Source organism: Calidris pugnax, unplaced genomic scaffold (genome assembly GCF_001431845.1).
Source record: "Calidris pugnax isolate Ruff unplaced genomic scaffold, ASM143184v1 scaffold177, whole genome shotgun sequence".
Classification (NCBI taxonomy): Eukaryota; Metazoa; Chordata; class Aves; order Charadriiformes; family Scolopacidae; genus Calidris; species Calidris pugnax.
This window is the reverse complement of record NW_015090909.1, coordinates 2,300,120-2,327,936: the sequence shown is the minus strand read 5'-3', so window position 1 is coordinate 2,327,936 and position 27,817 is coordinate 2,300,120. Positions and strand designations below refer to the sequence as shown.

The following is a 27,817-nucleotide window of genomic DNA, read 5'->3' as shown; positions in this document are numbered from 1 at the left end:
TCCAGTAGAGATATTCACACAGCCAAGCAGATTGACTGATACAGTCAGGTCTAATTCACAGTAGGATTACAGCAGCAAAGGAGTGTGTTCATAAGAGACAGAGAATGACCAGGCCATGTCATGATTTTTGTACTGTGCTTGGCTGCAGCAGAATCAGTCCTGGCCAGTAATAACACCATCAGCTGTCACTGGGAAATAGCCATATTTTATTTCTAGTGTGAAATTGGAAACTTTCAGATGTAGGTAATTAAAACCCTGATGAATCTTCAGTGTTTACTGAATCCTTTCAAAAGAAATCTAGGTGGATAAATTCTTGGTGGAGCTTGAAAAAGACATCCTGATTAGCTTCCAGGATCATGTGTGCGTGGTCAGCATCATCTCATGTTTTCTCTGTTGTCTACTGGAGTTCATCTGAAAACTCATGTAGTTTTATTCCTGTGCACTAACTGTTCCAATATTTCAGTAGACTTAAGAACTACAACTGACATTTTATCTTGTCAAGGAGCACTGGCCTGTTAAGGAAAGTCAAGACTGGAAGCAAAGTACAAGAGGGAAATTACTTCAGTGCCCCTGGAGCATGGAGGCCTGCAGGGTGCAAAACCCTTGATATCGCTTGACATCCTAAGGACGACAGCAGGAGAGAAAGAGATATGTAAGCCATGAAAAATGCCCATAAAAACTCAGACCTTCAATCAGATCCAGTGTGTCCTATCAGTAAAGAACTTCTGACCGAGCAAGCCACTGCAATGGAGCAGAGCTAAGCTACCAGAGCAGGTGTAAGAGTTTGTGGCACTGACAAACTACCTAAGGGATCACTCAGCAGTGTCACTGGGAATAATGGCTTCAGGAAACTGCAATACACCAAAAAAAACCCAAACCAAAATTAAAAAAAACACAGATGGTACACCTCCTGTGATTACTCACATTACTCACAATTTTGCATTGTATTTACAACCAAAACTTTGGAGACCTGTCAGAGTGGGAGGCTGGAAGCGGCTGTAGGCCCAACCCCGTGAGCAGCATCACAACAGGCCTGAGCTGTGCAGAGCCAATTTACTGCAAAGCCTTTTGCTGCAAGGCAGCAATAACGTCTCCCTTCCTTCCCTCTCAGTTTTGCTGATAGTAGTTTTTATGTGCTACTGGATCACTCCGTGTAATGACCCGTGTTGAAATCATTAGGAAACAGTTCAAGATTTTCTACATTAATGACTGACACAGTAAACTGTGTCTTATTTACCTGCTCCATTGTCAGAGCTAATGTGACTTTTCAGAGCTGCCTTTATTTTACACTACCTTTATTTCTAATGGCCTTAGCCAAATCATATGGGGATACTTCCAGTGTGAGTTAGAAATTTACTTCATTATTCTGTGGAATAATTCTTATATGTATACGGATGGTGAAAATGAAGTTATAAGGCCAAATTTTACCTCTGTGTGCCTGCATAGGATGCAAGGCACCTTGATGTAAATCACTAGGAGTGGTGTAAAGGCTGAATTTGAATTAATCCACTCATTATTTTTTGAGTTGTTCTATAAAACACTACCTTTCTTTGGGCTAATCATGTATAACAGCTAAGTCCATAATAATATAATCATATATGTCCAGTCTCAGACATCCATTTCACTCTAGCAGTTCTAATAACATACATCCAACCTGCTCCACAGGTTCCAAATACCCATCAGGAACCCTGACTTTCAATCTCAGATCCTGTACTCTTCCCCTTTTCCCCATGCATGAAGAAGTGGGATGGCGGAAGGACAGGGTCAAGCATTTGCAGAGATGACACTAATGACAACAAACTGTGCTATCTTTTTCTGAAACAAAACAGAAGAAAGTGTCAACAGCTTCCAGGGCTGCTTTAGGTAGCACATTTTCAGCAGGTCGAGGGAGGTGATCCTTCCCTTCTGTGGTACCTGATAGGGGAGCCAAGAGAATAGAGTCAGACTCTTCTCAGCGGTGCCCTGTGACAGGATGAGAGGTTACGGGCACAAACTGAAATACACGAAATTGCATTTAAACATAAGAAAAAAACTTTTTTACTGTCAGGGTGGTCAGTTTGCCCAGAGAGGATATGAATTCTCCATCAGTAAAGCTAGTTGTCCAACCTGGTGCATTAGTACTTCAAGTATTTCCACTGTATTTCATTACAGGTGCCAACTGAGGAGCTGGCCTCCAGGAGTCATGAAAATGGAATAAAGCTTTGAAAAAAATGCGTGCTTTCTGTTTGGCCGCAGGCTGCTGTCCCTGTCCAAGCCTCCCAAGAAAAGTCACCACAGGAACAGCGGGCTACAAAACTGCTGGCTGGAGAGCAGGCTGACTTGATGGAGATGATAGTTGTTGCTGTTATTCTATGGGTGAAGAGAAGCGAATGCCCTTCTGAAGCTATTCACAAGCAAAGGTTTGCCCAGCTCACACATCTCCCCTCCCAAAATTTGCCAGACTCTTGAACCCTGCACAGAAACCACCCGAGGCAGGCTTGCAGTACCTGGTTAAACATGCCATGAAGACCAATTGCCCATAGCTGTGCCTCCATCTATATCACCAATGATTTGCCTCATGGCAGGGAAGGGGCACGGGCAGCTCAGCCTCAAAAGTGTCCTCACAGATTGTGAAACCAGAAAGGACTCTGATGTATACAGATTTGGATAGACGATCACGCTGGTGAACATGAGCATGCTTTCTTCCTGCTTCAGGTTCAAGGTAGTTCCCAGGAACAGGCAGTGGAGGAAGGACAGGTTTGAGTGACGTGATGGCTGCCGTGTTAGCTGGGGAATCAGCTTCATCGCAGTGGTTTGATTGCAGCCTCCTCATTCAGGGATTTCAAACCCACCAAACTGAGATTAAACCCAGTGCAAGCAAACCTTAAATTAACTTCTCTGATGTAGGACTTGAATATTGCTTGCTGGGAATGAAGCAAACTATAAACTGACATGTTAAATATAATACTGCTAATAATTTCACAAACTGCTAAGGAGAGATTACTATGATTTTAAGTTTCATATACTGTGTCATTTTATTTTGCCAGTGACCTCCAATTCTGCAAAGGCTTTTAGGTATATTGCTATAAATTTAAGTCTGAAATGAGCTGACCTGCTTAATTAGGATGTCTATAGAATTTAATGAAACAATATAGTGCTTCAATTTTTTTCCTGCAAAAGGACTTTGATTTCTCACAGCTACAACAGAGGCATCTAAACTCAAATTGCAATTTATAATGCTGTTCAACAAAAAACTCTGCACAGTTTGGCCACATCAACACAACCTATTTCTCACAGTTGCACTCATTTAGTGGAAACCTTGCTTTTTCATTTTCCTGCTATCTTTCCAGAAATTCTTCAGTCTCTCTCCCACGTTTTGGGTAAAAAAAAGTATTTGGCAATCTCAGGTCTTCACAAAATGGCGGACGTGGTTTTGTTGCAAAGCAACACCTGTGGTGGCTGGTGCATTGACTGGAGAAGGCGTAATGTTCACTTGTGTAGCACAGGAGCTAGCTGCTGGCAGGGGAAGACAAAGTGAGTAGGTAGGCCATATGTTTCTGAACAACCTTCAGTTCGATTCTTTCTGGCAGATGCAACCTTCTGTAGAGGACACCATCTTGGACTATAGCTTCAGTTATTAAGATGTTAATTATTTTTTCCACCTCTGTCTCTTGCCATATACTGTTTTCTGAAGTCTTTTTGAAGCTATTTCTTCACTATTGCTTTTTTCCAAGCAAGGCAGCAGAATTCATGGCTATTGCATCTGAGAACAGGTCCTGGTACCCCACAGGGTGTTCATGGCTGTGACCATTGCTGATTGTGTGATAAAGTTTCTCCTTCCGGAAGGTTTTTGTAAAACATTGCCTCATGCAGACTCTATGCAATGTTGCAGCACAGAGTTATGATGTAGGTTTTTTTATCCTTGGCAATGGGAATGAAATAGGAAAGAATACAGCTCATTTTTGGTTTAGTGCCTTTCAAAAAAGGAAGTGTTAAAAGGTCATTAGCATGGTGAAGGGTTCCTCTGAAGCCACAAACAGACACAGCATTAGCTGTGCCACTGTACGTATAGGAATCACAATGCAGGGGACGCTCATTTCTACTTGTTTGTCAATAACCATGTCTATGAGACTTATGAGTAGTGGACCACCTCCCACGCATGGGTCTTCCACATTGGACATGATACACCGGGATTCTGCTCTGAATGATGGAGTCCCTTGCAGGAGTAGACTGGTAAGGGGAACAGGTAGTCCTTGGTTCTGCATGGAGAAGACCTGGAATGCAATGACTCCATAGATTATCTTTAGTTACCCTTTGAGAGCCTTTGAGAAAGGGGATTGTTGTTCAGGAGAATAAGGTTGTGGACCAGATCCATCCTAATAGACATAGAATTGTTATGAAGGCGTTCGGGTCTGAGATAACCACAGGTCTCTGCACACCCTATGGAACAGACCCTGGCACTTTATTCCCTTATGAATGCAATGACTCCATAGATTATCTTTAGTCACCATTTAAGTACTCATATTCATTCTTTGGAGCCTTTAAGAAAGGGGAATGTTGTTCAGGGGAATATGGTTGTGGACCAGATCCATCCTAATAGATGGATGAAGGCATTATGAAGGCATTCGGGTCTGAGAATAACCACAGGTCTCTGCAGACCCTATGGAACAGACCCTGGCGCTTTATTCCCTTACTATGGTTCCAGTTGTGTACATACAGAATGAGGCTATCAGGCCTCTCTGGAGGTCACACGAGTCCAGCACCACCCATTAAATCAAGGTCAAGAGCAGATTGCTCGGGGCCACGTCCAATCTGATTTTAAACACCTCCAAGGATGGAGGTGTTTTGCCTCTATGGGCAAAGTTGGAGCATTTGACCACCTTTACAGTAAAAAAGGGTTTTCTCTCAAAAAGAATGATACTTTGGCATAATGAATAAGCTGAAGTTGTAAACTATTCTTTTATGGCAAGATATGATGAAATTCAACAGAGAATGATCTGTTTTGTAGAGAACTCTTAAATGACCCTATAGGAACACAGAGTTCTCTCTGCTGAGCTGTAGAGGTTTTTAAAAGAAGTTTAATTTCTGTAAAACCCACCAATTCCACCCTTCTAAAATTCTACAGGCCTATTCTCCTGGGGTTCATTATCCCAGAAATCCAGGTCAAGAGCAGCGTTCATCTACCACTCACTCCAAACCTCTAAACTAACTGGAATAGGTACTATTTAATGTCTGCAAATTGCACTCTTCTCGACAGCATATTCTGCAGTTAAACAGATGCCCTGATCAGCAGCAGTGCTACTGCTGCAAGCACTGCAGGTAATACTCACATTTTTGTTTCAAAAATGAACCAAAACAATCTAATCTGAGCACAGCAAACCACTACTGTAGAATTGTTCACTATGAGCTAGACATTTCCATAAAGCTAAATACTACTTAATTTTTGTTGCATATTAATAGACTGTAAAAAATGGCTGATGCAAGCATTTGATGCACCAGGAAGCTCGATCAGCCAGGGGCAGCCAAAATCACAGCTGCATTTGTGGTGCTAACTAGTCACTCATGCCACAAAACCACAGGAGGAGCATTTTCCAAACAGAGAAGGACAGTGTTTCTGTTCCTCTGCTCATTGCACCATTGGCTGAGTCATCACAGCATCAACAAATATTCTGTAATTAGAGTTGTTCATTTTAACAATACTAAAGAGCTCCAGAGAAATAGCTGTAAATATTTATTTCCTTTCCAAGATTGAGATACTTCTGCCATGCTGTATCCTGCCAGGTAATCACCTCAGCAGCTCATTTAGAGGGGAATGAAAATTTCCCTCTAAAAGGAGAGCTAAAACTGTAAAGCCTTTTTTATAGAGCATCATGAATCATAACCAATCGAAGACCTAACATGAAGGAAAGGCAAGAAATACCCTACCACTGTTGTACTTTAGGACATGCAAGTTCAACTCCAAGATCTCACCTACAGCTTTGATCTTGACAGTGAGACACGGTGCCGTATCAGAGGCGTCACTGGTGGGGATGCCTGTAGCTGAGATTGCCGAGTTCTTTCCATAATGCCCAATTTTCACTTCCTTGTATGTTTGCTAAACTGGAATATTCAAGATGAGGTTTTATACCTAGATGATTCTTAAATCAAACTTGGACATATAAGGATGTGGGTTTTCAATAAAACAGAATGCGTTTTTTTAAGCAAACAAAATTTCTATTTTGTCCTCTCAAAAATTACTGGAGCTCTTTCTTTGACAAATATAAGCATACAGATGCTTATGAGCAGGGGTGTGAAATACAGAAATGGAACTATCTTACTGTAAGAAATGTGTCTTTTACTGTCCCTGTGCCTATCCAGCCAAATCTACTCTTTACAAGCCTCTGAAAAATGACAGTTCACTCATCTAAAGACCTGTTAGAATTTGGCAGCATTGTCAAAACTCCCTCTTCTCAACATGTATTCAAAATTGGGCCTTAAGATTTCTCAAGCTAGAGACTTAGAAAAAGAGAACCTTCAAATTCAACTTAAATTATTTGCATTAGCATCACGAACGAACTCTCTTGTGTTCACTCTTTACATTCAACAGCACAAAGCCTATCTCGGCTGCCTTGTCCCGAGAGACCTTTCCCTTTCTGCAGTTCATTGTCCACAGCAGAAAACATCTTCCAAATCCCACAACTGAGGCAGTGGTCTCTCAGATAACAATCCTCGTTTCACAACCCTGGTTCATTCCTTGATCCATTCTTTACTGAAATAGATAAAAGCTTTCAACGGCTTAAAAAATAAATAAGAAAAGAGACTATGAAATACTGTTCCACATTTCTATACTCTCTTTGCAATATCATTGCTATGTTGGTGCCATTACTCCGGTTATACACAAATAAAACAACAGCAACAACAGCTTCCCCCCACCACCAAATGGTTCTCAAGTCTCAATATTGTACATTAAGGTAATGGCATTTGTTCTTTCCAAACATATGACCATAAAGGGGCAGGTGAATTATACCAAGATAAAAATTATTAGTAGAGTTGTAATGCATTAATACATCACTTTACATTTTACAACGCTACTGGTCAGACCACTATAAATTTCATAGGAAATACACAGAATAAGCAATTTACTAAACAAATAAACCTATTTTAAAGTACTAACTATATAACAACCCTTATTTACTGACACGCAACACATCAAATAAAACACTAATTTCACATTAAATAAGAGAGTAATTTCTAGGAGACAAGAAATTAAAAGCTTTAAGACAGATCTCGTTAAATAATATTACTCCACAAGTTGAAAGGCTGTCTGATAATACTATGCAAGCAAGAAAAAAAATTAGTTACCCAAGCGACTACTAAAAACTCCTTACTTTGGCTATAATTAGTGCAGTTTATTGTGAGCTGTAAATTCTACTGGTTACATTTGCAACTTAAAATCCAGTCACCTCACCACTTAATTATCAACAAACAGAGGTTAATAATAGCTCACCTAGTTCATTTCTCAAATAGGAAATTCTGCTAAATATGTAAAGAAGACAATAGTTAGTAAATCATGATGTATCGTAGTGCTAGGACCAAACTGGAGAGCTGTCAACAGCAATTCAGTAAAAACAGTAACATGGAGGCTTCTCCTATCTTGGTCAGCAATATTTAGTAGTTTTTGGTAAATTAATAGCAAATGAATTCTGCTCGCGGTGCAGAAACTCTCTGGGCTGGGCACACTTCAGCTGGTGAGAACCTCATGGAAAGGGCCACACATGTCTCACCCCAGCTACACGTGCCACCCTCTGAGCCTGCCCAGATGCTGCCACGAGATGAGCTGCCTGAGAGGTTCAAAGAAGCCAGTGCAAAACCAGGTATGAGATGTTAAGCCAAAAAATTACCAGGTGTGTACCAAGTTCAGATTTCCTAACGTAATAAATCATTAAAAATCATGTCACTATCGGTGACACAGTGTTGTAACGTCTCAAGGTATTACTTTGACTACACATATCGTAAATGACACTAATAGCACAGCGAGTGTGCTGAAGGTGAGAAAAATCAACATCACAACAAAGTTAGTAAGAGACTTCATAGCTGTATTTAGAAATGAACTCATTAAAGATGCAAAAATGTTAATGATTAGTGCTACACTACATACGATTTTCCATTTTGATATGAATATGAATTTATTATACTGCACTTATAGTCCAAATGTCTGCCATAGCAACTTGATATAATTGGGTTTTTTTCTGTTAATTTCATTAAATTACTTTCAGTTCTGTAAGAAATAAAATGCTGACTGATTCCATTTCACTGCTGACTGACAGACACTGCTCAATGTACCTTGTTCAGTATCAAGATTTAAACTATGCTTATACAGTTTAAAAGCTCTGAAAGCATTTCCTGAGGATAAGAAGTAGCCTACCTTTATGTCATGTTTTATAATATCTATTCAGAATTCAGGAGTGTCCCAAGAATTAGGAATGCCAGAAAAATAGTTTACAGAACATATTCGAAGAGGTTTGATCAATAAAATAGTAGCTTGGCAGAACAAAAGGCATTTTTAGAAAACTTTCCTGTATTCTCTGTCCTTTATGTTTGCTTTGGGGAAAAAAAACAAAGCCACTGAGTTTAGTTCCCATGATCTCAATCATGTAATGCAATTTCAACATTCATGAAAAAGATTAATTAAGAAATGTCCCATGCAGTTCCCTGAAATAAATTGGCTGCACTTTCAGCCAGGAAAAGTGGAAGACGGACATTTTCTCACTTGCAAATGCAGACATTGGCAAAGAAAGCACCACTAGGGCAAGGGAGCAAAAAACAGTTTTGGGGTGCCAGAAGTAAGATATTCCCATTTTATTCCTGACCATGTGATTTAGGAAATACATTAGCTGGATGGCACAAAATACCCATAGAGTTATTTTGAAATTTGAGCAGAAAACTACTCCGGACTGAACTCAAAGCAGCGAGGAAGGCTTTGCACCATCAGCAGCAGACTGAGCAGGACACAGAGGCATTATGAGCTGTTGGGGAAGGATCACTTTTTAGTTTGGTATTTGTACAGAAATTAGCGGTAAGAAGCTCGGGCTTACAGAGATATGTAACAAATACAAATAAATGAATATAGTTAGCAATGATTCTCTATTCACTGCTTCCATGGGTGATTTCAAAAATCTCCCTTTGCTCACCTTTTTTCAGGCTGAAGAGTTTTAATACATTTCTTCCTCATGAAGCAAAGGCCATTACCCAAGGATGATGACAATGACGGAGACATACAAAGAGTTGGGCAGACAGGATAAACAGAAGTGTTGATCTACCTGTCTCCTCTAACAAACGTGTCACTGTTTCCATGTTCCTGTCACATTACTTCCATTATTGAGCACCAAGGAAAGGGGTATCAGGAGGCACAGGGAACTACCAGGTAAATGTACACAATCCCTTCTATGGCAATGCCTAATGCAGCTGTGCATGGAGAAAATAAAGGGTAGTTTGGAAGGAAGATAAAGTCTGGAAGAGAAAAGGAGCAATACGAGGTTAAACACCCTGATAGCATGACGAAATCCTACAGACAGTTCAATTTAACATCCTGAGTCAGTGTCTTGCAGAGGTATAACCCTTTTGGCACCCACTGGCCAACCTGGAAGAACAGCCCCGCTTCTCATCACAGGGTGAAAGGCGAACACACGTCCACGGGCAGAGCTCACAGAGGAGACCCTGCTCTATGGACAGCCCTTGCACAGTCACCTGCAGCTCCAGCAGCAACCTCAGTATGACCAACCTGTGTGACACAGCGTGGGGGACTCTGAAGTCAAATGCAAATCATGAGTGAATAAAAATTTGAGGAAATAAAGATGGAAAACAGTTAGTTTCCATTTCTTTCACGTATTCTGAAATTGCAGTGATTCTTAATCCATTAACATATAAATCACGGAGCTGGGCACCCTATACCAGATCAAATATTGACAAAACAAACAACTTTAAGCTATTCACCTTCAGATAAACAGATGCTGGCCTTACAGAAACACAGGGAAAAAAAAGGAGGGACATCAAGAAATGCATGCATTTGCATACAAGCAGTATGTTTACAGAGAAATACATCTATTTACTTAATATGCCAATCTATTTTAGCTACCAAAACATTCCTTGCCATATGAAAGAGCATGAAATATACATGCACAAGGCAAAGACTCGTCCCACCTATAAAAAGGCACTTGTGTGCCATCTCAGGAACCATAGGTCAGTGACAGAGAAGTCAGCAGCAGTCTTTGCCCACAGGCAGTACCAAATAACCCAAGCATATTGTATTAGCTCTGCTTAACTACTGCAAAATGAATGCTGTTTTGTGCCAACTATTTTTAATTCCTTCATATCAGCAACATGAAGGGCTGGTGCTTTTGGTATTTAACACTAAAGGCAGATATAGACACTCTGAGCTGAAGAAAAGCTACTAAAAGAATAACCTGCAATACGTAATCTTGCAAACAAGATCAGAGAAGCCACTGTCTGCACGGATGACAAAACAAACATGAAACTAATACAGCACTTGGAACAATTCATCATGAGTGCCTTAGGGGCAGATTCACAAATGATGTATGTAAGTGCCTCGTAAGATTTGCAGGAGCTGCCAGCTATGAGAGCTGCCGAACACCTACTCACTTGAGAAGCCACCAGCCCCTTGAAAAGGCAAGGCAATTCCTGGGCCTAAATTACTCCAGTGATCTTGTGGGCTCCCATCTGCAAGTGTAGGCACCTAAACGCCTTTGAAACTCTCACCAGTCAGGGCTCTGGTACCTGCTGTCTCACTGGAAATTACCGAGCACTGCTATGTGAAGTGCCTATGGTGCTTCTAAAACTGAGCCTTAGAGATCAGCACTTGGAACAATTCATCATGAGTGCCTTCGGGGCAGATTCACAAATGATGCATGTAAGTGCCTCGTAAGACTTGCAGGAGCTGCCAGCTACAAGCACTTGGAACAATTCATCATGAGTGCCTTAGGGGCAGATTCACAAATGATGTATGTAAGTGCCTCGTAAGATTTGCAGGAGCTGCCAGCTATGAGAGCTGCCGAACACCTACTCACTTGAGAAGCCACCAGCCCCTTGAAAAGGCAAGGCAATTCCTGGGCCTAAATTACTCCAGTGATCTTGTGGGCTCCCATCTGCAAGTGTAGGCACCTAAACGCCTTTGAAACTCTCACCAGTCAGGGCTCTGGTACCTGCTGTCTCACTGGAAATTACCGAGCACTGCTATGTGAAGTGCCTATGGTGCTTCTAAAACTGAGCCTTAGAGATCCTCAGGAACTTTTGAGTATTTTTTTTTTTTCTTTGGCAAAAGGCCAAAAAGGACAAATGTGAGAAGAAATAAGATATTGTAAAACCTCAGCTTATGGCCCATGAAAGCTTTGATGTAAATCTTAGTTGCAATATGGCAGGAGGGTTGGAACTCGATGATCTTTAAGGTCCCTTCCAATCCTCTTCCAACCCTTCCATTCTATGATTATACGATTATAACCACTAGTGAGCAGTATTACTCCAGTATCTAAAACATCTAATATCAGGACACAGAGAGTAACACCATGGATTGCCACATCAGTTTGTCACATCAAGAGGACAGGGACATTTCAGCAAATTCAAAAAATAAGTGATTTCTTAGTGGCATCTGTCATGGTGTGGGCCAAGTTGGCCGATGACAGGATGATAGATGCTCTCCCCCACCTCTCGCTTCAAGGAAGAAGAGAGATGGAGAGATTGATGAGTTTAGGAAAAACTAAACTAGCTTAATGAAATATTAATAATGAAATAAAAAGGAAATACTGAAATAGATAGAATATATATAAACATGTATAAAACCATATCAGTCTCTCAGGGAGATGTCACTGGCAGGCACTAGGAAAGTTTCAAACTGGAGTCAGGGAGAAATGGCTCTGCTCCACCCCAGTCCAGGGCAGCATCCTCCCTCTTGTAGCCATGGGAGCGCCTTCAGAAGCCCTGACCAGAAAGTGATGAGCATGCCTTTAGTTTCATTCCAGGAGGCAGCCCCTGGGATGACCAAGGGAGAGAAGCTTCCACAAGCCTGACTTGCTATTTACTTTTAAGCTTTCTCTGTGAGATCCAAGTGGAACGTACTGCTATTTTTGCACCAAAGTTTATGTAAATTTCATCTTGTTTTACCATAAAATCTTAAGTCACACTTTTTTATAATGTAAATCACCGATCTGAAAACTACACCCTGGAATGTGTCCTCCTTTTTCTTCCTCTCTCTAAAGAAAAGGCTGAGCACCAGTGATCTGCATCACCTCGTTATGGGATTAACCCATAAACCTGACACTAGTTAGCAATTTCTGAATAATCCCTCAGAGAAAAAAAAACATAATCATAGAATGGTTCAGGTTGGAAGAGACCTTAAAGATCATCTAGTTCCAACCCCCCTGCCATGGGCAGAGACACTTTCCACTACACCAGGTTGCTCAAAGCCACATCCAGCCTGGCCTTGGACGCCTCCAGGAATGGGCCATCCCTGGAGGAAAAAGAACAAACCTTGTTGAGTGTTTGACACTTGATATTTACAGCACAAAATATCTTAGAAGACAGAATATAATTTTGTGGCTTCTCTAAAAACATGTGCTGAGGTTTTCTTGTGGATTTTTTGGTCAATAGCATTGTGGAAAACTGCTGAAAAGATTCAATTACTGCCACAGCAGTCCATAGAGGACCTAGCGCGGCAAGTGAGTACTCAGCAGGATAAAGCACATGGAATAAAAGAGGACTATTGCATATGTATGTGTGTTTCTGTAAACAAGACTGTGGGATGACGGGATTTTTGTTTCAAATAAGAAAAGACTGGTGAAATAGGTCAGTCCTTTTAAGAGCTAATTTGTATTTCTTGGTTGAATGAATCAACAACTTTGTTTACAACGTCTTTCCAGTTGGTTCCCTGGAAGGAGTGACAGATGTTTGTCATCACTTATGGTCCCTAAGCCCATGGATGTCCCCTACCCAGCATCACAGCAAAACTCAGGTTCCTTTGCCAGGGTCAGGGCCGTGCCCCTCCTGCCACAATAAAACAGGAATTGTTGGGAAAGGTATCCTCCTAGCACAGCCATCCCAGCTCCCCCCATGCTCTCAGAGGCCTCATCCCTTCTTCTCACCTGGCTCTCCCCTCCTGCCAGCCCCCACCACCCGTGCCTCCCAACCCCACAGCCCCACAGTGCACCCCAGACACCCCGTGTTCGGATGGTGGCTCCCCACCTGCCCCCGAGACAGCTGGTTCCATCACACCCTTCTGCTGGCTGGGAGCATCGGGAAGCAGCCGATAACGGCAGAGCGTGTGTTATCGGCTCCCTCCCATCTCTGCAGGCACAGATTTCTGTGAAAGCAGGAAGAACCTGAGACAGCAGACATCTCTATCTCTGACAAACCTGATGGAAACTGGCCAGAGGATAAAGAAGTTACTGAGAAGGGTTGTACGTTTGTCAGTCTCTCAAATGGACTGGGAAAAGAAAGGAAGGTAAAATCCATTGCTTCCATTTTGTTTCCCCAGGAAAGGAAGCAAAACATTACAAAATGTTAGCTAGCATTCTTCTTGCACGTTACCTTTCAAATTGTACTGAAAACTGGTGCATTTACACAATGCCATATAATTCAATACTATTTTTGTTAAAGATTTCTGCCAGCACCATGACGTAGTGAGCTGACCAAAGGAAGATAACCGTGCATCAGAGGGCTTCAGGCAGGCTCTGCAACACATCCTCAGTGGTTTGGATATACCGAACTTCGGGGTCAGCGCTCCCACCCCTTTTCAGTGGGTTTTGTGCCAACAAAAGCAGCAGAATCCAAATGTAACTCAAAAACAAAACGCTACATTTGTTTGGATCACATTAAAGTCAGAAGGAGCTATTAAAAGAAGTTGTAGCGGATGACTGGGTCCTGAAGAACCACAGGCAATAAATTCACGTGGCAGTTTTGTTTCATAACTTAGGTCCTGCTTATTCTTTCTTTACCTATTCTAATTACTCCTTGATATGGAATTAATGTAGGAATCAAATTAAATGCTCAGGAAAATGTACGAATCAGCTAGCCTGGGAAAAAAAACAACTCTTAGTTAGGTAAATATGTCAATTTAGAAATGCGTAACATGTTTCTGCCCGAGTGAATGTACAAACACGAAGCCGAAATGGAGACTCATGATCCCAAGAAAGGAGCAGCCTCTCTGGGTCTTACAGACGTGTTTGATATTACCATGCTGATGGTGGCCAAGTCTTGGCGGCCCACTGCCTTCACAGAGCATCGCTGCTTGCAGGTGAAGCTGGGGTGAAATACATTCAGATCCATATTCCCTCTTTTCTGCAAAAACTCCCAAAATGTGCTGTTGCACTGAGATGACTAACAGTGCAAACTTGCAGCGGGGATATAGCACTGGGACTACACAGATTGTCTAAACTGAGTCAACCAAAGTTAACATAAAGTGGAGATGAAAAATTGATGTTTTACACTGAGATTAACTCAGCAAAAGCAACCATGGGTAGAGAAATAAGTCACAGCAAAAAGGATCGGTTCCTTCTCTCTCCTCTGGATTTACAGTGAGAGGACTATCCCAGGATAACTGTTTCACTATAAATACATGAAGAAAAGAAATGGTTTTCAATACAGCAAGATATATGAATGTATTACTAACTCAGCATTGGTGGTGCTCCTACACTTCATGAAATTTTGGAAGCCAAATGTGCAGTAACATGGGTTTTAGAAGCAAGAGTTCATTGAATATAAATACTGCTGTCAACACAGCAAATACAAATGCAAGTTAAAGTAAATTAATTCTTTAAAACTGCTGATATGAATAAGTGTACACAATTTTATCTTTTAGAGCATCTAATCAGGAGCTGTGCATCAAAGCCCAAGCAGACACCCGAAGCAGTGTAACTAATACCTTTCAGACACTTGCACACGTGCCGATACAGCACTTGGGAGACAGTGAGCAGGTCCTCAATGCAGAAGGTACTTTCTCTGCAGAAGCCCCAAAAAACTAGATGCATAGCATACACAGCACAATTTCCAACATGGAAACGTTGCAGAAGAGTTGACACACTCCAGAGGAATGAACAAATCACTGTGCTGCAAACAGCACCTGTTTCTGGGCTGCAGACCCGCTCTGGCCGCTGCCTGTTCGATCCCTGGCACGCTGGCTTTGAGCTCAGCAGGCAGGGGACATGCTCAGCCCAGCTCTGAGGAGGTGAACTCTCCCTTGGACATTGTCTGCCCCTGATGGGGCTTCACCCAGGGCTTGCTGGTGCTTTAGCTGGAAGGGGTTTGCTCCAGCAGCAGGAATTACACTACGCGTTAGTACCACACAAAGACAAATTAGAGAAGGGAAGCGAGACCTGCAGGATTAAACACGAGGCTCACTATAAAAAGGAGATGCTCCCCTGCAAGTTCTGCTTATGTCAATTTCTTTTCTTGCAAAATATTGATAAAATATTTACTATTTCTTCAAGAAGTTGAAGAACCTTCCTGGTTTCCCAGCTGAGAGAACACAAAACCCCCTCCAAGTGCCAGAGGAGCCACGGGTTCACTTGTAAAGCCACCCCAGAACATCTAAGTGACTTCACTGTCTCCTTTCTTGAATATTACTACATTTACCCTAGCAAGGATAGCTTAACCAGTGAGCCTGAAAATACTCCAAAGAACAATTCTTACTACACAATGGGATTTGTACATCTTGGCAAGTACTTAAAAATGACCCCTATTATAGTCCATTGACAAAAATATGCACCAGAAACCTTGTTTAAATGCCAGTCTATCATCACTGTTAGTATATATTTTAAGGAGAAAAAAACAAAACAAAAACTCATGCATAAAACTTCATTTAATCTTAAGTTTTCCAAATCCTATTGCCACTTCAGTTATAAGACGCCACTTGTATTAAATAGAAAGCAAATAAAGTACATTCTTTGCTCTAAAGTGAGATTATGTTTCCCTTTTAGACATGGAAATTATCAAAGGTGCAGTGGTAATATGTGTAAAAAATAGTTTCCCTAAGGAGACTGGCATCAGCTAAAATGGCAATCCCTCAATTGTTTACAAGAATAAATGCCAATATTATAATTGAGAGAAGTACTGTTATAGCATAAGGGTTATAAGTATTGCTCTGATGGGAATAAGTCTTACTTCATACAGGAACAGAGTCATAAAAGAGCATTAATTTTCATTGTATAATTGCTATCATGCTGGTTTTTTTAACTTTTCATACATTTAAATAGTATTGAAGAGAAAGAATGGCATGCTTTGACATCAAAAAGACTGTAAAAGAGAAAGGTGCTCTGTAATTAATAAATCTTTGCAGAAGTACACATTCAGTGCTCAAAAGGCAAATCCATCTTTCTACTAAGAAGCGTTGGAATGCCTAGATATATGCACAGATACTGAAAAGGTGGAATTTGCTGCTCACAGCAGCTTTTACACACACAAAGTGACTTACCATTCTCACAACCTGGTAATTTACTAGTGGATGATGCGAGCTAGGAAGTATGCATTTTTGAAGTTAATTGCACAACCTAGTTTTCTATTAAAGCGAAAGAACCAAGAGAGAACATACACCAAACTTTTTACAAGGAGAGGAGTGTGAATCAATGTACTTCATTGTCATCACTCTCAACAAAAGCATATTTGGATTTAAAAACCAAAAAAAAAGCATAAGTGATTTAAAATACCCACATCACTGCATTTTTCCTCCTTCTTCTAGAAAAATAAGTCAACGATATCAAAACAACAATTACGTGCCACTCTGAACTGAAATAAAGTTCATGTTATTCCTGAAAATGTCATATCCATATGGAGCAGAGGCACCGAGATATCAGTACTTCATCAGTTTAACTACTATAGGTATTTTTTGTAATCTGCTCTCGGGCTAATGATCTTATCTACTGAAACAAGTCACCATTTATTCAAGGGGGAAAACTGATTTTAAGAAGGCATAGATAACTCAAATATCACACTACACATATTTAGCTTCCAGATTATTGTCCAGTGTGTTTTATTTACATTTTCCTAGTCACTGAGAGGCTCAAGGGACTAGCAGTACAACTGTTGGGCACGTTAAAATGGCAACTTCAATTTGTTTAAGCATGGACTTTACGACAGCGTCAGTGTTACCGTATATATCTAATGCCCTTCGTAACAGTTTCACTTATTTCCTTGCTAATTGCTGTACAAACAGGCAAAATTCCCCCTTCTGAAAACACTTGTCTGTGAACTGAGTGGTATTTCACAAGAGAAACAGCCGTTACATCAGACCCAACTCCCAGTGCAGAGACTCAGTCCGTACCCACTGAGGTCCCATCGATTCCTCCTTTGCTTCCCGTGTAAGCAGGACCAGTCCAGATCTGAAAGCTAAAATACCCATGGCTAGGCCTAATTACTTATGGAAATGCCCAAATAGTTGGAAGAATTCAACATCAATACAGAGAATTTAGGCTGGCTGCAACAACATTAAGAAATTTTTCTCTGTGCACAAGTAGATAGCATTGATTTCAGCAATAATTGCCTAGAAAGACGATTTTAGAATCAAATTAGCAGTTAAATAATTGGAGAAATTATAGAGAGATTTCTTTGATTGGACAGTTGTAATAATAGCTACAGAAATCTATTCTACATATACTCTGCATAATACGCTACGTTATTGTAGCCTACAGTTAATATTATCGAAAGCAAATCGCATTCCCAGAATATGTTCCTGGAAGATTATCTTTTGGGGCTGATTTTAATTATCTGCATTACACTGAAAATATTGGATATATTAAAATATCTGATAAACATTGAATATTCCATACTTAATTATCTCAATCCTGTTCTCATTATCTATTACTTTTAATTCACCACTGATTTTTCAAATGAGCTGTTGGCCTTCCAATAAAACACACACTGCCCAGCCATTTCATCTAGCAGGGATCAGCGTTCTGCAGCGTGGTGGAGGACTGTAGTCTAATTTCAGATAAGCATTATGTGTGCTTCCCTACGAGCATTCCAAGAGTTTCATTAATTGCAGTGGCTGGCTTGGGGCCGTTTAGAGGACAAAAAGGAGATTAATATTAAAGCACCATTCCAGTCTCCTGCATAGGACACCGAGACCCACACTGCAAAAAGAAGGAAGCCAAAGTCATCGTGGAAGGACAACAAACCAACCAAAATCTTGCGCACATGAAAACGCATGTGGTTGGGTTTCTGTGCGCTCCACTCTGGCCAGGATTTTCACAAGTGTAGTTCCAACTCCCAAATAAATTATTGCAAGAAGCACAAGAGGTCGAGCTCTATCTAATACAGTCCTAATACCCCAACTCTTTAGGTGGATTCGAGGAATAAAGTCTTAACAGTGTTCACCTAGCATCCCTTTACCTCTGCCTGAAATAGCTACAAAGAAAAGGATACCACTCAGTTTGCAACTGGAAAGCCTTTTCAACTCGGGATGCTTCTCCTCTTCTCTTTACCTACTCCCTAATCCCCACCTCTCTTAAACTCATTCCTGTGCACAGCTCTTAAATTTCAGCCACGCTGGGAAGGCAGCACAGCCCCAGGCACCGGCTGTGGCTGAGGGACACACGTTGACTTCCAGGTGTCTCCATGGTGGTTCATGAAACAGAAGGCGGCATGGAGCCCTCCAGAGAAGTGTCCCCTATGCCCAAGCAGAGTTTGCTTTTCCAGGAGTTTATTTTCCATGCATTTTTCCATTTCCAGTTTATATTCTTTTTGTGCTACTTACTCAAATTTTGGATATTCTGTTTGTCCATACAGGAACATAGGAAATACCATCCTGAACCAAACAGGATCCGTCCAGTCTCACTCTGTCAGTCAGTGCAGCCAGGTGCTACCAGAGAGTGAGCCAGATCTACATTTTGGAGGTTCTAAAAGTACCCATTTTTGTAACAGCAAGTCCTACAGTCAGAGGAAGTGTGAAGCAGCATTGACCGGTTTTGAATTAGACTTTAGTGTGAAGCAGCATTGACCGGTTTTGAATTCGACTTTGTTTCTCAATTGCTGATTGTCCCCTTATTCCTAGTGCTAGGAGACAAAGCAAACAAAGAACAGTATTTGTCTTTGTTCTATAATATTGTGACATTTGAACAGGGTAAATGGGAACTGTCAAATAAAGATTTCGATATTGCTGCTGCTGGTGGACTGGATTAGCAGAGAAAGGATTTGATTAATGACGGAAAAAAGAGGATGGAATAATTAATGCCCAGGAATGATTTTTTTTTTTTTACGGACAATGAATCACTTTAATTTTATATTTCTATCAGACTACAAATTTGATCTAATACTCTTAGATTTCAATAAGGCACTTGACTTTGTAGCTCACATTTTGATTAATAAAATATAAAATTAATATGGTGCATATGCAATAGATTTTAAATGATTAAACCGAGCAGCAATGCTTCTAATAGACTCCCATGGGGACTGATGCTCAGCCTTGCACTCAACGTTTTTATCAGTAACCTGGAGGAAGTCAAAACTATCTCTGATAGAAGTTCTCAGACGACAACTGGGAAAGTGACAAACAATGAAGCAGGCAGAAGGCAGATGCTGTCAAGTATCAGACCACACATCTAGGAATAAAGACTATAGACCAATTTCACGGGATAAGAGTGTCTGCGGAGGGGAACAATGATGAAGGCTCAGACTGCAGCTTCCATACGTAGGAGAAACATTGTAGCTTCAGGGGTTGTTAATCTTCCTTCTCCCAATTATACCAAAATCTGCAGAGTAAACTTACTCAAAAAAAAAAAAAAAACCCACCGTAGAAACAGAGGTGAATAATCTGATTAATGGGAACTCCTACAGAAGTCACTTTAATTCAGCCCTTACATACTGGGAGACCAGCACATCAGCAAAAGATTTTATTACACTTGACACTGATGCTGATGCCCATTCCTGATGAACCAGGAATACCAGACCAGCTCTGGAGGCTGCAGCTCCAGAGGGACGTCAGACTGGAAAGACTTCAAAGAGGACTCACAAGAATGACGAAAGATGTGGAAAATATGCCTTTGATTGAACCATCTGAGAACTCAAAGCGAAAGGCATGACTTGATCACAGTGTACGAGTAGCTGTGCATGGAAAAGAGATTTCAGAGCTCTTCAGTCTGGTAGATAGGATGGTCAGAAAACACAGTGGAACAAATCCGGTTTCAGAAGTATATAGATTTCCAAACGTGATAGTAACGCCCTTCACCAATACTTGTGTTGAACTGCCCAGCCCCTGAAAAAAATTAATTAGGATTGCATAGTCTTTTAAAGGTCATTCTTTATCCAGAACTGCCACGCTTGTATCAGTCACTAATAGAGTGAAATCTTATGGTCCATATTACACGGGAGAGAAATTTGATGTCAGCGACTTCTTTGTGACCTAAATACCTACAAATTATTTACCAATACATTTTTTTTCCATGTTCTGTACTCCCTCTTACGGCCAATCACTACCCTTCTCCAACTTGCACTACTCTTTTGGATGTGCGATGGCCAGAGGAAATGCTGCACATGTTTTCTAAAGGTGTTTCAGAGCTCTTGGTAGGTGACAACCTGGTAAAATTCCTTCTGAATATAACTCAATAATTTCATATTAATTATGTGACAGGACTCCATAAGCTTTTTATAGGTGTTTCATGAGCCAAAGAAAATGAAAAGTAGGTTTAGAAAAGAATGCTTTTTTTAATAACAGTAGAGCCACAAACAGCACCTCATAAAATGTCTCATCAACACTCCTCTTCGATTTGCCTAGCAAAAGACCACTGCCTGGTGCCAATTTAGAGTTCACACTCTAATTCTCCAATCAGTCAAACTTTCATTTTTAAATACCAATGAATTTTGGATACCAAACCTTGGACGGAGAAATAAATTGATAAATTCAGCAGGTTGCAACTTTGAAAACATCACTATTACCAGCCACTCCAAGCAAAAGCTGGGCAATTTCAAGTATGTTTATGGACTGCCAGTCAACAATGGACAGTTTTTTCATGTCTACTTTTATGTGAATATCTAATTCAGAAGCTACACTCTGTACAAAAAAAAAGGGGGTTGAGACATTCAGAGTTGGTGAGCATCAATAACTTCAGACAAACCTAGCTGAGAATAGTGAACTGCTACAACAATCAAGCCCAATTTGGTCTTAAAATCATTCAGCCGAGGTGTTTTACCATAAGATCAGAGAAGTATTTTTAAAATTACAGTATCATGGAAAGCCAGACCAGAATACACTAAATAAAACCAAAACCATCAGTTCTAAGGATTTCTTAAAACTAGCTCTAAAGTTTTTAGTTTAAAGACCTTGCATCAAAGACATACTACAGTGATAGAAAACTGTAAAAATGCATTCCCTTTCTTAAGTAGCCATGACCCCTATAAAAATCCAGCTTTTCATCACTGATACATTCATCTGAGAAAGCTACTCATCAGATTAAAAGAACACTATGCAAAGAAAGAACTGGGCAAGCCTGTAATGGTTTCTTTTAAATCAGCTTTTCAGAACCTCAGTGACAAACAACATCACATAATTTAAGTCATTTTTATTATTTTGAAAACAAAGAACAACTATTTGGTTGCAAACTGTTTCCAAAGATAAACTTCCATTTTTCAGCTCTTTCCTTACCCTTTTCACATTGGTTGCCAACATATTTTGCTGGCCTCAGTTATTTCATTGTCTAAGAAATACCACAGAAAACTAATACATCTTTGTTTCCCTTTCCTTTGGAATCTGCTTTTTGACATTTTAATTTCTATGCATTTAAATGTGTAGCCTTTCTTTTGACTTACTAACACTTAAAAAAATCTGTCTCTTAGCACTGTGAGTTATACATATTCATGTAAAAATCTCCTTGTGTTATCCAAGCTAATAACTATACAAGGTTTAATTTACAAAAGCCATACCTTTCAAACGTAGGGCAACATTTAAAGGATTTTTACTTCTTTTCAGCTAAAGACACTGCAGAGAGATCGTCACTAAACAGTAGAATGATGCAGGATAGTTCTGCTGCTTTTTTATTACCTGGTATACAGATGGATTTTAATTTATATTGGCTTGCTTCAGGAATTTTTTATCATCACCCATCTGCACGAGCACTTAGGAAAACACACGATTAGTAGGTATATCATTTACAAAGACTTTCCTAGAGAGCAACCAAAATCTCCACATTCAACATACAGGCTTTTTAGTCATAGTAAGAAAAGCACATACACATGAAGGCAATTCAGGATAAATTTCAAAAGAGGAGCTACTGCTGCTTCCCCAACTGACACATCAAACCTGATGATAATACCTGAAAATGGGAGAATATTCCCAGAACACTTACATTCTGCGTTTACAGTCTTGCATAGTTTTTCCTCTAATTTCTCCCACGTATTCTTCCCATTAAAAGTCAGTGGGAATCAACTGAGGTACTTCCCTTAAAAGAGTAACACTGGTATATTGCTCCCAGGTGATAAAATGGTAGACAAGGTGTTGCAGGTAGTTTCAAATCTACAGCAAGGCGTGGTGGAGAAGAATGTGGAAACAGGCACTGCCACCCTAACCTCAAACCATGAATGAAGAAGACCTTGCAAGAGCAGTCACAGGTGAGACCATTTACTGTAAAAATAAGGATAAGTCTTTCTTAGACATGTGTGATCCAGCCACAACTACAGATGTCTCAAACGCTCTGGTGACGAAGACCACAAAATGAAGCTGTTTGTGTGAATGGTGGATAAAGAATAATTTCACCTAGTGTGAGCCAAGGCACATCAGGGCTTCCCCAGTCTCGGAGGAGGCTGCAGAGAAAGGAGATGTATCACCCAGGCTACAGTGGTGGAAGTTCCTCACTTCTGGTCCTCTGTGCAGCTGTGCTCTCACCTTCCCCAAGGCAGGTGGGGCACTCAGGTGGGTGTAGTGCCGTCTGCCCTGCTCAACCTATTTGACCTGAATTTTTTTCCTGCTCTTTTTCTTTTGGTAGGAAAACTCCTGCACTCCTTCAACACAAGTATACGTGTGTTATTTCCTTGATTATTTTTTAAAAGCTAATTTCTAGCTTTTATTCATGAACCTGGCACTTAGTATTCAAGAGGCAATCGCAGGCATGAAGACCAGCTGTGCCACACTACAACCTGCTCTGTGTGAGGCGTACAGAAATTGTTTTTCCTGTATCCTGCACTTCCTCTGACTAAATACCCTCATTAGGAATGATTTTCTGTGGGGTGTGTTAGCTGAAAAATGCCCTATGTCTAAAGCCCACCACTGCTATCTCACCTTGCCAGTAGAAAGGCAGTGTCTCACCCATGTCCCTCAGACTTAGCAGTAAAAAGCAGATGAGTTGGGTAAGTGCAGTTCCTTCCAGGGACTCAGCAGAAGGAATTTAAAACAGTAAATAACCACTGAAATGCTCATTTTTTTTTTCATGAAATGTTGACATGTTTGGACATCGAAGCCTAAATTCATATGCAAATACCATCAGTATTTCCTTCAGCAGAAACAACCATTTCCACATGACCAAAAAAATGCCATGAACAGAAAATTACTCACAGTCCCCTTCCTCTTGTTCAACCTGACCTCAAGCAAGTGTAAAAGACTGCGAAAGAAAATAGTACAGAGGATGCGAGATATCCAATACGCTACTGGGTGACTGAACATGACTGCAAATAACATTTTAAAGTTCTTCTCTGGCCATAGGTCTCAAACAGCCAGTCAGCATTCCTTAGAGGCAAAACATGGACACCCTTCATCTGAGATACCAGTTCCTTACCTTAATCTACAGAGAACAGTTTTGTTTAAGTTGTTTTGGTATATAAGAAATTAAAATATCTTGTATCTATATGCATTCCAAAGCCAGATTATTATCATCAGCTAATGTGGGGAATGAATCAGATCTGGGAAGAAGGTAACTCCTGACTGGTTGATCCATACCAAGCATACTCATCAAATCTTCAAATCCACAAAAGAATCCCCTCTTTGCATGCTCCTGGTGGCCTGATTCTTTCAGCCCATGCTGGAGATTCTTGTTTTGTTTTGAATAGAATGAGTCAGAATTTGAACTTTTCACTATTCTCTCAAAGGGTAGATATCTGCACGTATTTTATTCTATGGAGATGATCAGACAGAATATGAAAAAAAAAAGAGCAACGTGACCAACCTGAAATTATTGATTTCCTAAAATGCTAGGTTGGTAATCCTGGAGAGCCACCACAGGAGGTGCAGAGCGCCTTTCTCTAGACCCACACCAATTTCCTCAAGGCCAAGCTGATCCTAGGGAATTATGTGCTCCCTGATATGCTTGTGTGTCTCGCCTCTGCGGCAGCTATTCTGGCAATGGGAACACCGACCCATACACTTTCAGATGTGCTCATCCTGGTGCTTTTGGTAGTGTTTCAGGAGCTGAGAGGCTTGGAGCTCAGGTAGCTACCATCCATCTTGAGAGCCACGGTCCGTAGGAAGTGGGACTGGCAATTTAGCAGCTGGCACGGAGCACTCTCCGAGTTGTTCAATCAAAACTCCAGCTGCGAGAAGCAGCCACTGCGCTGGAGGTGTCGTTAGTGTTTTTGAAATCATTGTTAATTAAGGTGAGATCTCACAGTGCTAGTGTTCAGCAAACGCAGGAAGAAATGGACCTTTCCCTGACGAGTTTATCATTCAGACAGGCTACACAAACAAGCACAAAGGATGATGGAAAATGTAAAAGGTAGATTTTAATGTTTCTTAAAACTTTATTTCCCCAGGCCCCCCACTGCAGCCCTCTGATCAGTTGATTAAGCTCAGGGGCAACACAACTGTGAGCATTGTGCCTTTTCCCTTTTCCTTGGTTTTACTCACACAATGGTGCCATGTGTATTTACGGGCTGAGACATGGTCTGCTGAGACCAGATCAGCTTTCAATAGCTGCCTTTCAAAGTTACATCCATTTCAGAAACCATCTCTCTCTTCTCCCCCCAAGGAAAATGGTCGCCCACGGTTCATGCCTCTGGTTCATGAGGGAGTTTTACCTGGAGCGTGGTAGGACGCAACCAAAAATCACACATTCCCTCATTCGTTTTCCTTTCTTGACAGAAAGGAAAAAAGCACTATATGTTTGTGTTGTTCTATAAACCATCATAAATCACATTCTATATGTTTGTTATTCTGTAAACCATCACAAATCACAGCTATGTACTCCTGATTATGGTGGACAATGCAGTTTTATTTTCAACCCAAATTCAAGAGGTGGTCCTGGGGATGACATACTGTGGAAATTAACGATTAACTCTGTGTGCCGCTAAGCAGTTTTGTGCATATCCAGCTAAAGAAGCATAAAATACTTCTAAAATCTAAAATAAAGTTTCTCATCTGCTGTTTGAAAACTAATCACCTGCACTGGATGGTGAAAGCATCCCATGGAGTACTGACCAGCACTGAGGTCTGAACCCCCATCACAGAGATAATCAATCTCTCTACTCTGGTAGCCTAATGGATCTCCTTCCAGGGAGTTCTCTTTCCTTTCTGTTGAATTTTTATCGAGGTCAAAGGAAATATTGTTACCATAGCTATTTCAAATCAACTCAGGGAACTTGAGTGTCGTCTTCTGAAGCACTAGCACCAGAGTAAAACTTCTCTCTTTCCCTTCCATGCCCTAAGTCCCCTGCTTCGTCTCCACACACAGCGGTGCTGCCAGTTGCACATAAACCCAACAGAAGAATCAGGTGTTTGTAAGTGGGTACGTGTCTACAGACATAATCTCGCCAAAGGTGCAAATATTTGGCAGTGGAGAAAGCTGTAGTAAAAACGGTGCATGATATGCTCTTCCCAGTGTTTAACACACCACATGACACCACTTTGTGGTAGCAGACCCGCTCCATGAACCATGTGCATTACAGTAATAATCACAGAAATCAGTAGAAGCACGTTTGCTTAACTGAAATCCAGAGTTATACAGAGCCTGCCCTATGTAAACATACAGAAATTAAACTTCTTAGACAAAGTATCATGTTCTTGGTGGAATATCTGCTTCTACCACATGTTTTGCCCCTGACTTCAATGGCAGACAGCATTTCATGTGCTCTATCTCACTGGAAGACAGAGCTTTTTAGGTTGATCTACATCCACCTTAGTAACCATAACTACTGATAAACACTGCATAGGACTAATAAAGTTTTATTTGCAATCTCAGCTGTAATGCTCAAAGCTATTAACTACAACAGATTAAGTACCTTAACATAACTACTTTCTTGTCAAAAATTCCCGGGTAATGCCTGTTGGTGACAGTATTTTTCACCATGTGTGCTATGCATGCTATCATTATGTATTATTCTATCTTCTCACCTCTCTTTTTTCAAGCTGTAGGCTATGAAATACCTACAATTGTATTTTTTAAGTCTATTGGATTTCCTCACTTAAAATCGAGATAATGGCTGGGTCATAAAGACATACAGACCACAAAGGAAGAAACAGAATATCAATACTTTTCATCCTACTCTTGAATCAAGTGGTCAAGGGTGAAGAGGTGTCTTGTTCCATTGTCAGAAATGCCTCAGCTTTTAAAATTCAGGTCTGGGAGCCTGGCTACCTCCGAGATGAGATACGTTTCATAATTTAGATGTGGTGCAAGAGAAAACCAGGGAAACCCAGACTAAATTGTCGAGCACAGGTAAAAAAATTAGCCATTCCTCTGATCACAGGTCAATTTATCTTACAGAGATAAATCAAACCACAGTATTTACATGCTCAGAACATGCAATGAAGCCTGAGGTACTGCTCCACCAACCTACAACCTGCAAATGAGAACCCTTATTATGGCTATAAAATTGACATCGATTGTATATGATTACTGTACATTCCTGTTAACAGCTCCAAAATATGGATCCACATCCCTACTCTTTTCTTAAATCCATAGGATGAATCTAGCCATATATCAATTTTAGCCTCTTTCTACTATTTTAGCATTGCCTTAGAATTATATTTGGCCTCTGTAATCTGGCACATACAATAACTACTAGCAACACTCATCCTCTCTGCATTGAGGTCACTGAGTATATCGACGGCTGTAAGAAGCGGGGAGAGCGCAGAACACTGCCTGACTCCAAAAGTCAAGGGAAACGGGGAAAAATAATATAACCCAGAAATTGTTGGATCTCTCAGCCGCATTTGAGATGGAGCTTGCCCTCTCCTAACCCCTCCTCGCCTCCCCCTCCTCCCCGCCACGCACAGGCGGAATCACTAGAGACCAGCCTTTGGTTTAACAAAAGCCTCTGCCCGTCCCTCTGTCCCTGCGAGGAACCAGCCCTGACCCAACCGGCCCGTCCCGTAAGAAAAGCTGTTCTTTGTTGCCTTGGAAGCCCAGCGAGATGAAGGCAGCGGGGAGGAGGCAGAAAACGCCAGCGTCCCCCTGCTCACGGATGAGCCTCTGTTAAAAAAAAATAGAGAAGAAGAAGATGCGGGAGACAATGAGGCAGAGCCCGGCTTCTCCCCCGCTCACCGCACCGGGCGGATTGCGCGTTTTCAGTCCCTCGCCTTTGAAAGCGGGGCTCAGAGACGGGGCGGGGGTGGGGGGACACACGGACACGACCCTCTGTCATTGCAGCAGGTGAGGCTGTTCCGCAGGCGGCGGCACCTTCCGCGCCAGGGGAGCCCGAGCATCCCCGCAGAGCCGCCCGTTCTCCGCGGCACCTTCCCGGGGGCCCGAGCATCCCCGCAGAGCCGCCCGTTCTCCGCGGGCAGGGCGGTGACAGCGGCTCCCGCTGCTCCCTCCCGCACCCCCCTCCGCACCCCTCCGCGCCCCGCTCCGCGCTCCTTACCCGGCTGGGCCCGGGCGCTGGGCAGGAGGGCGACGATCGCCCCCAGCAGCACGACGGCCCCGGCCAGGCCCGTTCCGCCGCC

At 41.4% G+C, this 27,817-nt stretch overlaps 1 protein-coding gene across 1 annotated transcript in view; it reads right to left on the bottom strand.

The window, feature by feature from the left end:
* The window catches only part of KIAA1549L (KIAA1549-like ortholog), a 144,976-nt gene extending 117,165 nt beyond the window's left edge, over nt 1–27,811 (bottom strand). The window contains exon 1 of the mRNA XM_014949275.1: nt 27,736–27,811. The gene's annotated coding sequence lies outside the window, so the exon portion shown is untranslated. The remainder of the gene's footprint in view (nt 1–27,735) is intronic.
* Nucleotides 27,812–27,817: the final 6 nt, after the last annotated feature.